The sequence below is a fragment of the Chiloscyllium plagiosum genome, unplaced genomic scaffold, assembly GCF_037043375.1.
Source record: "Chiloscyllium plagiosum isolate Xiang-an unplaced genomic scaffold, Cpla_swu_hap1 HiC_scaffold_37, whole genome shotgun sequence".
Taxonomy (NCBI): domain Eukaryota; kingdom Metazoa; phylum Chordata; class Chondrichthyes; order Orectolobiformes; family Hemiscylliidae; genus Chiloscyllium; species Chiloscyllium plagiosum.
In genome coordinates, this window is record NW_028270175.1 from 49,046,685 (window position 1) to 49,058,891 (window position 12,207).

The window sequence follows — 12,207 nt, forward strand, 5'->3', positions numbered from 1 at the left end:
GGGCGCGACCGCCTCATTGCCTTGGTTTTCACAAACCAAGAACCCACGTAACTGGTACAGCTTTGGCGACTCCAACGCTGCCCATGGTGGCTCCAAGTCTCAAACCACTGTTAATCTTGCTGTCTCTGAAACTCTCGAGAGACGGCAATCCTTTCCCTTGAGCTTCACTCGAATACCGCGCGAGAGTTCACTGGTCCCTCTTCCTGGTTCATTTATTCTCTTCGAACGAGTCTCTATGTCGGATTACTTTAGCCACAACTCTTACCCTGACCCTATTCGATTCGGAACGCGACTCTGGGGCATCCACTTATCCCCAGTCCTCTCACGCAAAGGGGCCAATTCAGCGCTGGAGATGAAGTGAAAGACCCTCAAGGCAGTGGCGCGGACACCTCCTGGGAATCTTCAAAATCTTACCCAGTCGCAGGGTCCCAGGCGAGCCCCCTAGTTTACTGCCGTGGAATTTCAATCGACTCGACGCAAATGCTACCAAGAGCAAAGAAAAAGTTTATTTTTGAAATTTGCAGAGTGGACCCGACACATTTGCAAGACGCCTCATGAAATGGACGCCTGACGGTTTTCACATATTCCCTTTATACTATATATTGCCTTGCCTTATCACACCTCTAGCCAGGAACCTGGATCAGCCGAGTTCCTTTCCACACATGGAGTTGCTTTTTCTAATTCATTGACTGCTGATATTAGAGATTATTGGCCTTGAGAGTCAGCTATAAATTAGGTTGAACTTTACATTTTTTCTGTCTTTTTGCAAAGTTAGGTCCATGCTTCTTTGTTTCAGCCATGGTTTCACAGATTTCACAATAAATGATAATTTTCCATTACAGGGATCGGGCTGACAGTGACTCAATAAGTGTGATGAAGTGAGGATGATAGTGACACAATAAGGATGAGGTGTCAGCGTGGTAGTGACGCAGCGTGTGTGAGTGGATCAGGCCGATAGTTGCGCGATGAGGGGGGTCAGAGTGATAGTGATGCAGTAAGTCTGTGGGATCGGACCAATAGTGACGCAGTAAGTGTGAGGTGGTCAGGGTGATAGTGAAGCAGTTCGTGTGAGGGGTCAGTGTGACAGTGACGCAGTAAGAGTGAGTGGTCAGGCTGATAGTGACGCAGTAATTGGAAGGAGATACTGATAGTGATGCAGTAAGTGTTTCTGTGTCAGGCTGATCCTGTCGCATAAAGTGGAAGGGGACAGGGTGATAGTGACGCAGTAAGTGTGCTGGGGTCAGGCAGAGACTGACGCAGTGAGTGTGAGACAGTCAGGGTGATAGTGAGGGAGTAAGTGTGTGGGTTCAGGCTGTTAGTGACGGTAAGTTGAGAGCGTCAGGCTGATAGTGGCCAATGAAAGTGAGGTGGTAGGGGAATAGTGACGCAGTAAGTGTGAGGCGTCAGGCTGTTAGGGATGTGGTAAGTGTGAGGGGTCAGTCTGATAGTGAAGCAGTAGGTGTGATGGGGTCAGGCTATTAGAGACGTAGCAAGTGTGGTGGGGTCAGGCTGATAGTGTCACAGTATGTGTGAGGGGTCAGACTGATCGTGATGCACTATGTGTCCGTGAGTCAGAGTGATCCTAATGCAGGAAGTGAGAGAGGACAGGGTGATAGTGACGCAGTGAGTGTGAAGGGGTCAGCGTGATGGTGACGGAGTAAGTGTGAGTGTTTAGGCTGATATTGATGCAGTAAGTTGAGGGCGTCAGGCTAATACTGGCCAGTAAGTGTTAAGTGACAGGGTGATAGTGATGCAGGAAATGTGAGGAGTCAGACTGATAGACACGGTGAAATTGTGAGGGGTCAGGCTGATAGTGATGTGGGAAGTGTGCGAGTGTCAGGCTGATAGTGACGCAGTAAGTGTGTTGGGAGCAGAGTGATAGGAACGCAATAAGTGTGAGCGGCTCTGGATGATAGTGACAGGTCAGTATGAGGGGGAGGATGGTAGTGATCCAGTGAGTGTGAGGTGTCATGATGACAGTGAAGCAGACTGTGTTAATGTGTCATTATGATGGTGACATGGCAAGTGTGATGGGGTCAGGGTGACAGTGACGCAGATGCTTTCAGGGGGTCAGGTTGTAGTGATGCAGTAATTGTGAGGTGTCAGGGTGATAGTGACACAGAACATTTGAGGGGCCAGGCTTATAGTGACGCAGTATGGGCAAGAGGTCAGGGTGACAGTGATGTAGATGCACTCACAGGGCCAAGTTGTAGTAAAGCTGTAAGCGTGAGTGTCTCAGGCTGATAGTGATGAAGTAAATGCGAGGGGCTAAGGCGGATAGGGATGTAGAAAGTGTGCAGGTGTAGTGCTAGAAGTGACGCAGTAAATCTGAGTGTTGAAGCTGATAGTGGTGCATTAAGTTTGAGGGGATCAGGCTGATCTTGACGCAGTAAGTTTGACGTTGTCAGGATGATAGTTACGCTGTAAGTGTATGGGAGCACAATGATCTTGACGCAGTAAGAGTGGGGAGTCAGGGTGATAGTGACGCAGTAAGCATGAGTGGGTAAGTCTGATAGTGACACAGTATATGTGAGGGAGTCAGCTGGGTAGTGGCGCAGTATATGTGAGATGGTCAGGCTGATATTGATGCAGTTAGTGTGTTGGGGTCAAAGTGATAGTGACGCAATAGGTGTAAGCGGTTCAGGATGACAGTGACACAGTGGGTGTGAGATACCAGTGTGATAGTGACGCAGTAAGTGTAAGGGGTCAGGGTGATAGTAACATAGGAAGTGTAAGGGCGTGACTGATCGTGACAAAGTAAGTGTTAGGCAGTCAGGCTGATAGTGACGCAGTCAAAATGAGGGTCTCGAAATGAAAGTGGCGCAGTAAATGTGAGGGCGCCAGATGGATAGTGATGCAGTAAGTTTGAGGGGTTCACGCTGATATTAAGGCGGGAAGTGTGAGGGATCAGGTCTATAGTGATGCAGTAAGTGTCGGCAGGTCAGGCTGATAGTGATGCATTCAAAGACCAAATATCCAAGGCTCACTGTAGTGCTGAATAGCGATACTTCTCAAGGCTAAGACAAAAATCAATAGTTCTCATCCTGGTCATAAATCACAATGCTTCATTTTAAAATTGTCCTCTCCTGCTTCTAGATTCACCAATGAGGAAACAAAATTTAATTGCACCACCCTGTTTATCTCTTCAAATATTTTGCAACTCTCAATGAGATTACCTCGCTTGTTTTGAAACTGTTAAAAAAAGGCCGGATTTGCCCAATTTCAATTCAGAGGACTAATGTTCATCCATGATATCAAGGCTAATCACCATTCGTGGTATTCCTCATATGGCATTAGTATCTTTCCTAAATTGAGGATTATAATTCCTCATACTGTAGTCCAAGTGCGGTCGAACTGAGCCACCATACATTGGAAATAATGCTTCGTTCTCGTGCCCTGAAATCCTCCTGCAGCTTTCACAACAGACTTCTATAACTGCTACTAGACTTCAATGACTTATTAAAAACTTCTCCAAGATGCATTTCTAAACACGTGTTCTTTCTACTTCAAACCTTCGACAAATAATCTCCACACATTTCCCTCCTGACAAGTATGATAAAGTCAAATAGTTGCTATTTATTAAATCATGAGGGACATGGATAGGTTGACTCGTCAAGGTGTTTTCCGGCTGGTGAGGAAGTCAAAATTTAGAAAACATTGGTTTAAAATTAGTGGGTAAGGATTTAAAAGGGACGTCAGGGGCAACTTTTTCAGACGCGTCCAGAATGAGCTGCCAGAGAAGTTGTTGGAGACTGGTACAACTATAACATTGAATGGCATCTGAATGGATATATGAGTAACAAGGTTTAGAGGGATGTGGGCCAAATGTTGGCAAATGGGACCTATTAATTTAGGATAACTGTCCACCATGGTCAAGTTGGAAAGAAGGGCCACTTTCCGTGTTGGATTGTTCAAGGACTTGTTGAATCGAGAAAAACCGCAAAAGCTTTGCAAATAATTCCGTCAAGACGATTTCAAGTTCCAAATCTTCGGTTAATCTTCCTCTCTTGTGCTCACAAGTTCATTACCTGATGTCAGAATTTACGGATTAGTTGCTGGATCCATTCCTGTAAATTGGCTCTGCATTCTTTATAATTCCGATTTTTTTTACGAATGTAGCTAGTGTTTATGGACTTAGCATCAATATTTCTAATACCATATGTCGTTGAATATTAAAACACAACCGCATATCTAATTTGGCACCAGATGATGAGCAATTGAGTCAAAATCGATCGGACGCAGTGAGACAATGATCCTCTCTTCATGTGGTGTACATCCGTGACTCTATAATTCGACGAAGAATCATTCCCACAACTTCAGCTGTGGCAGAATCTAGTTTGCGGTGAAAGCCTGTCAATGTGCTAAGGTAACGTTCGTCTGAGTCTCTGCAAAGGATTGGCGAAATCTTTGGGTCTTGACAATTTGTTCTTCCAACAAATTATGTATTTCATGAATTCAGTTGTTTGACTATGAAAATTGGAGATTTTGCCGCAGCTGTGATGGCCGAGAGGTTAAGCCGTTGGATTTGAAATCCAATGGGGTCTCCCTGCGCAGGTTCGTAATCCTGTTCACAGCGTAAAATCCTTTAAAAGTGATGAATTCCTTTGCAGGATTTGGATTTCGTGGAGCTTGAGCTTTGCATTCAATCGAAAGTAAACTTTCAACTGTAAAGAATCCGAAGTAATTTCAAGACTGACTCAGTCATCTAATTGAATAAATTATATGTCGAGACACAAAAAGCCACCAACTTCCAACACGAATCAGTTTCAACGCGTTTGTTGAACTATCGTGAAATTTGGATGTTCCGGGGGGTGGGGGGGTGGAATTAAGCAAAACAAGAAGCAATGCAATACATTTACCTGCAAGTGATTTTTTTTAGGATCAGTTGAAAGTCAAGCTGAGAAAGTTGAACCTAATTTACAGCTGACTCTCAAGGCCAATAATCTCTAATATCAGCAGTCAATGAATTAGAAAAAGCAACTTCATGTGTGGAAAGGAACTCGACTGATCCAGGTTCCTGGCTTGAGGTGTGATAAGGCAAGGCGATATCAGCGGAGTAGAATTTTCTGGAAATATTCGAAATGGAATGTTAACGGTCTTCTGCTGTCCACATTCATAAGAAACTGTGCATTAAGAACTGAAATTGAAAATTAACGATGAAAATCAGCCTTAGCCCTCTGCTTGTGGTGTAGCATTGTTCAGAACAATAGGTTGTTGTTGAGGCTAAAATTGACCAAAATAATCGATGGGGAACTTATCCACGGCCTTCGTTAGGGCAGTTGGTGTGGAGAGCTCAGCTTGAAGAACCAAATGCCAATTATTCATCTTAGCTGTCTGCATTGCTGAGTTAAACATTCTCCCTGTTTAATGAAGAAACCTTTGCTATCAGAGCTGGATGTTTTCATGTCAGCATGTTCCGATATGAGAAGACGCTCCATGGAGGAGATGTGACTTAAATTTTGACTCTAATGTCAGAGATGTTGACACATTTCTGCATCAAAACAGCACTACCATTGGTATCAACTCAAACTGAACAAAGGACTAGTCACTTAGACATTTCCTGTCTGCAGTCTCTGCCAATGGACTGTTCAGGCCCGATGTAGGAATAGGGCGTGGTGACATCTGTTCGCAAGTGGATCACTTCATTCTTGCTCACGATCCATAAACCGTAATTCATTTTGAACTTCTTAGCCATCACATGGTAATTGGTACATAATGCACAGGTTTACTTCTCGAAAGAAAAGCGAAATCTTATTCAATGCAGACGCAAATTCAAGTTGTCCCTGGTCGACCAGAAGACAGATGTCGCGAAACAAAGTGAATGCAGAAAACAATCAATGTTTTCTGGGAGTCAACAAGATGTACTGGAAGAACGGAAACATATATTAGGAACTAAAGTCACATACCACTTCCACAGACTAAACGTTCTTGAACCGTTATCTTAATTTGAACTTCATGTCCACCATTGCTGCAAAAATTATCTTAACAACTCAGAACTTTGTGTTCTTTGATATTCTCTCCTTCATGTTTCTCTTGACTTTGAAACTAAAACCGAGCAATAGTAATGGACCATATTTCACTTGCAAAGATCAGAAGATCAATTTATAAGAGAACAGAAATAAAGCTACGTCTGTCTTTCGAGAGAAAACACAGTTACCATTTCGACTCCAAAAAGTCTTCTTCAGAAGTCTGCGCAATGAACTCGAAATAGTTCAGACCGAAAATGAAAAAAAGAAGCCAAAATGCCGGGAATACCCCACCCGCAAGTGAATCAAGTCCTACTCGAATATGCCGGATTACTCCCATCAACATCAGGGGAGAACGGAACAAAGCTCATTCTGTAGTTGGCACCCTGCTATGACGTAGTGTGTGAAGTCAGAAATCTGACTGGGTAAGAAGCGGGATGAAAGCGGGATATAGGAAGGCTGGAAAAAGCAAGTGCGTGCTTTGCTTTGAAGAAGGTGGGCAGTGATGGAAATGGAAATTAACGACAGGGAGGGGGCTTAATTAATACTCAGCATCGTTGCAACACACAGGGACGCAATTCTTTTTGCCAGGTTTCTGTTCTGCCATTTTATAATCACGACTGCTGTCCGGTTTGGTTTCCATTCCAGGCTTAGGTGACTGCCTGATGGAAGTTTGCACATTCGCCCAATTTCTGTGTGGTTGCTCTGGTTTGCTGCCACATTCTAAACATTTGCAGGTTATTTGGAATCGCCATTGAACGCACGCGGTTACAGAGACAGTGATGTCTCTGTAATAGGAGTGTCTGGATAGGACGTACTTCAATGGATTTTTGTGAACTTAAATAGACAGAGTGGGGTTAGTCTGCTGTTTCCTGGGTGAGCTACATGGCCAGAGAGGGGTCAGCGTCTTCTTCCCTGAGGGAGATACATTGACAGAGTTTGGTTAGTTGCTCTCACCTGTGTCAGTCACGCAGATACAGTAGTGTCAGTCTGCCCTTCCCTGGGCGAATTTCTTTCACAGAGTGGTGACAGTCTGCTCTTCCCTGCCTGAGTGAAACAGATAGGGGGGGTGGGGGGGGGGTCAGTATTCTCTTCCCCCGATAATTTATGTTGACAGTCTGTCTTCCGTCTGCACTTCCCTGGCGAGTTACATTGGTAGAGTGGGGTTAGTGTTCATTCATTGGGTGAGTGTCATAGACAGAATGGGATCAGTCTGCTCTTCCCTTGGAGAATTACATTTACAGAGTGGGGTCAGACTGCTCTTCAGTGAATGACTTATATTGACAGTGTGGGATCAGTCTGCTGAGTTACACTGGGAGTGTGGGGTCAGTCTGCCCTTCCCTGGGTGAGTATCACTGACTGAGTGGCGTCAGTTTGCTCTTCCCTCAGTGAGTTACATTGACAGAGTGGCGTCAAGAGTGGCGTCTTTGAGGAGTTGACAAAAGTAACTCGTCCCCTACATCTTTGGGATAATTAGGGATGGGCAGTGAATCTTATCTCATTGAAAGTCAACTGTGTCCCAGAAATGCATTTCTAATAATTGCAAGTACTAATTCGACACTGCAAGCGGTCGGGAATAATTTGAGGAGAGGTGCAGGGAAGAATAATTAAAGTCAAATGCACTGATGCCGAGGAAACATGACACAAGATGTGAGTGTGGAGCTGATGGTGCAACGCTCAGTGTCAGTGCTATTGGTTCAGCATTTATTGCTCACTGTTCGCAATGTCTCACACACCATTGCTGTCAATTCACAACAATGATCCTGTTCATCTTGGTTCGAAAATCCCTGCGTGTGTATTAACGTGGTTAATGGGACGCGAGAGGAGATGAGCACATCCTCTTTATTCTGTCAGTTTAAACAGATGAAAATATCGGTTGGATGCCAATGCAAGAGGATACTGTCTTTTTCTGTGCCTTTTCAGTGGGGCATGCTCAGCATTGAAATGTCTGCTTTTGCACAAGCAGAGTTTGATTGCCATTCATACTGAGCAACGCTAATCCAGAAAACGCGTTTTCGAATTCCTGTGATCAAGTCGTTCAGACATTGCACATATGGACGAGAAATCTGGCTTTTAACGTGGCGCCGTGGCTTAGCTGGTGAAAGCACCTCCCATCACACTGGTGCCTGCTCATTGTATTGAAAGCTCGTTATTTCTCGCAAGTATTGTGTTGCTGATCGAGACACTCAGTGTCTGTTTGAATTGCTTTATATTCTGATTGCGAGATCCGGCTTCATTTTCCAGGTTTAAATCCAGTAGTGTATGTTGCTCTTTTTAACTACTATTTTAACCTGGAGAATCTTCCCGCAGTTCCACAAGCACTTCTGCTTCTCATCCTCTTATTCTCATTCCTTCATTCCCAGATTTGTGGAAATTAACCGGTGAGGCAGGAGACATTTCCCGGGAAATGTTGTGGTAATGGCACTGACAGCACGACATGATCACCCTCATTCTCTGCGGTCACCATTTATTTGTTGTACACTAACAGTAAATGCATCCTTGTTCTTCAGCTATCGTGTAATTACTTTCTTTTTCTGTTGGAGGAGGAATTCAACTTTAACTTCGAAAAGGTCTTTAGATTTTGAGGAAGAAATGTCTCCTTGCCTCAGGTCGAAGTGACAGACGCATTATCCAGAGAATGTGAGACTACTTCGACCGACTCCAGCCAGACGTCAGAAAGCCTCTCAGCAGTTCGAATCTCAAACTGTCTCTGAATGTCAGGCTTTTCAAGAGCAGAAATGGGAAATGAGGGATATGGACAGCCAGAGTGTCGGAGAATGTGAAAAAGGCCCAGGAGGATACAGAGACAAATATAGAAAAACAAAGACACATATTGAGGTAGACACTAAAAGAAACAATTCTCCATCCGGCGTGACTGCTAAATAACAGAAAGCAAAAGGAAATGTAGCCATTAAAACATAGCCTTCCACCAGCTCAGGAAAATGAAAGTAGCATGACAGCTGATTAAGTCCTTTTAAGATTGTAAATTCGACGTTTGTAAGCTCAAGTGTGATTTTGATAAATGTCCTAATACGACAGGTAAGATTATCATTTTCCCAACAGTATAATCTAGAAATCAATAACTAACCTGCTTCTGTCGCTCTAAAAAAAATCTGTTTCTCTCTGCAGATATTTCCAGGTGTAGCGGGTTTCTCTATCAATTCTCGTTTTTGGTTCAGATTTCCAAAACCTGCATATTTTTGATTTTTGATAACCTGGCACAAAACCAAGCATTACCAGGTCGGACCAGTGGTCAGAAATACTGGTACCACGATATATTTGCACAATAAAACATTCATTCCCTGTCCGAAAATAGAACTAATGCCATGGCAGTTCTAGTTCCAAATCCTACCTACGACATTACACTGAATGAAGACAGACGCTCTTGCACTTACTCTCAATGAAATGGTTTTTCCCTTTCATTCCTGATCAGTTTCACTGCAGATTGTTTTCTACTCGTCTTCACGTTTTGCAGAATGGAAAATCCCATTTGGCCCATGGTGCAGTCTGGTTTAAAGACATTCATCTATTCTATTCCCAGTTTCCAGCTTTGGTCCATAACCTTATGTGTTCTGATGTTTCCAGTGCAAATGGCAGTGAGGTTCTCACTTTGATCTTAGATGACACAACAACGGGATTGAAGTTTGACATAGTCACACTGTGTTATTACCCACGTCGTGTCTTCCACAGAAAGAGACACACAAGAGTGGCAGAGTTCTCAGGATTTGACCAGCTCCTTGTGCTTCACTTCAGCTGTCCGCTCCAACATGCAAGTTCAACCGCTAAAAGGCAGCTTTTGATTAAACCAAAGCCAGTTTTACAGACAATGAGAGACGTTGCTCTGAGCTAGAATTGAAAGTGGATGAAAGAAACAGTAAATTCGAAAACCAAACCCCTTCCGTTCCTGACAGACAACAGGAATGGACGAGCACGCTGCATCCTCGTGATTTTAAATGCGAACCGACAATCCCCTAAGTCGGCATAAGGCGTGTTACCAATTCCGTCACTGACCCAAAGACCAGGTTTGGCTGTGACAGTTTGTCTATAGGTAATGTAAACGTCCACATCATAGAAACAACAATCACAAGGTGAAAAATCAGCAAATACAATCACCATCACTGTTTCACTTGGAATTCCACACTCTGTGAACCATTTCCTTTCGCTGTACTTTCATATTTGAAGATTTTTACATTCCAGACCATGAACTAATTCAGCGAGAAACCACTGGTCATTTCGAGACCATCATGCGGAATGAGGCGAGTTGAATGATGCCTTTCTTGCTGCCGACACATCAGCACAGCTCGTGTTAGCATCAGTCTTTACTTAACTTGCTGCAGTATATCTGCTGAACAACATCAGATTATCACAGCATTGCCTTCTTCACATTGAAACCAAGGGAGATAATATGAACCGACTTGGAAACTTGGAGAGAGAAACGCTGCTGAGAAGACGATTATGACATGAAGAGCAGGCACAGGCGTTTGTACAGGTCAGGTCCCAAAGGCTACTGCAGTATCAATGACATCCCTGCGTACGAGTCTGAGTTTACATTGCCCAGAACAGGCTTTCATTCCCAGTCAGGAAGTGAAGATTTAATTCTCTTCTTGTGAATTATCCGAATGAAAACTAAATCCTGGCTGCACCCAGAACACACACACGGATCCTGCCAGATCAATTCAGTGATCGATCAGCATCTGTCTGGAAGGACAATGGCAGCAAATACAAGCGAAAGCTATCACTGCAATTACCCCTCCAAGGATCTCGCGTTTCCCAGTTGAAAATATCTCGCTGTTCCTTCAATGTCACTACGTCTAAATCCTTGCCTCGTGGCATCATACCTGTACCCCGCTACTGAGGACATCCAGGGTTATGCGGAGTAACTCAAAATCTCAATCTCTCGGGTAATTAGGGATTGACGGTGCATCCCATCACATTGAGCAATGACTTTATCTCAGTAATACGTTTCCTAAAGCTGCAGTTTCTAAGGGAACACTTGCAAGCTGTCGGGAATAAGTTGAGAAGTGGAACGGACGAGGGGAAAATGTGAAAGACAATGATGACTGGGAGGCATGAGACAGCAAGTGAGTGAGGAGCTGGTGCAACTTTCAATGTCAGTGTCAGTATTTAATGACCACTGTTCACTCTGATTCACACACCACGCCTTAACAATTCACCACAATGAGCTCATTCTTCTTAGTGTGAGTTTCCCTTTGCGGATATTAATACGGTTAAAGGTGCCCAAGAGGATGGACAGATCTTCGTTATATTGTCAGTTTAAACAGGCTAAGTTATCAGTTTAAAACAAAAACAATAAGAGTTTGCCTCATCCTGTGTATTTTCAGTGGAGAATATCCAACCTTCAAATCTTCTGCATAACCGGAGGTTGTTTTAAATTTACACCGAGTAACTGTGAAACACACAAAAATGAGTCCGAGTTCCTGTGTTCGAATAGTCAAGTAAATGCACGCATAGTTTTGAATCGTTGAGTTGGGCAGTCCCTCTGCCTTAGTTAGTGAAAGTTCCTGTCAAAAAAAACAGCCGAATATGGGATCAAATCCTGACATCTCAATGTTTATAGGTCTTTCATGAAAAACAGAGTACCCTACTTCCCCTGTGGTTCTGGTCGTGGTGGGAATTCAAATCAATTACTGGATCGAGGTTATAGTTTAAAGACAACTCCTTCGACACATCCGCCACGCTGCCACACAAACCCCCGCAACCACGTTTTTCAGGATGAGTGTTTCAGCATCGCCTCACTTCAGGCACTTTAACACACGCACTTTCACTGGCGAACTTGGCGCAAGTTCGATAATACGTATGAGGATGTTGTAAGGCTTACAGTGTTTGGATTGTAGCGTAAAGCTGAATAGGATGTGAAAAATTATATATACCTCAGTAAGCGCATCCCTCAGCCCTGGAGCTTGAGGGCTGAGGGATGCGCTGACTGAGGTTTATATAAATATGAGGTAGACGGGAGTGTATATGGTCAATGAATATTTCTTCCCAAGACAGGCAAGTTCAAAACAAGGGGAGATTGTTTAAGGGGAGAGTGGTAAAATTTAAAAGGGATCTGAAGGACATTGTTTTTTCACACAGAAAGCTTTGCGTGTTTGGAATGAATTGTCAGATTTAGTGGTGGAGTCTAGTATACTCTCAACATTTCAAAGGCATATGGATCTTTATACAGACAGGAATGTTGAAAAAGAATAAACGTGAAATTTGGCAAATAGAGCGTTTGTTT

The 12,207-nt window shown here is 43.7% G+C and overlaps 1 non-coding gene across 1 annotated transcript; it reads left to right on the forward strand.

The window, feature by feature from the left end:
* Positions 1–4,493: 4,493 nt before the first annotated feature.
* trnas-uga (transfer RNA serine (anticodon UGA)) lies at positions 4,494–4,576 on the forward strand. Its single transcript has one exon. It is a non-coding gene; the product is annotated as a tRNA-Ser (tRNA).
* The last annotated feature ends 7,631 nt before the right edge of the window (positions 4,577–12,207 follow it).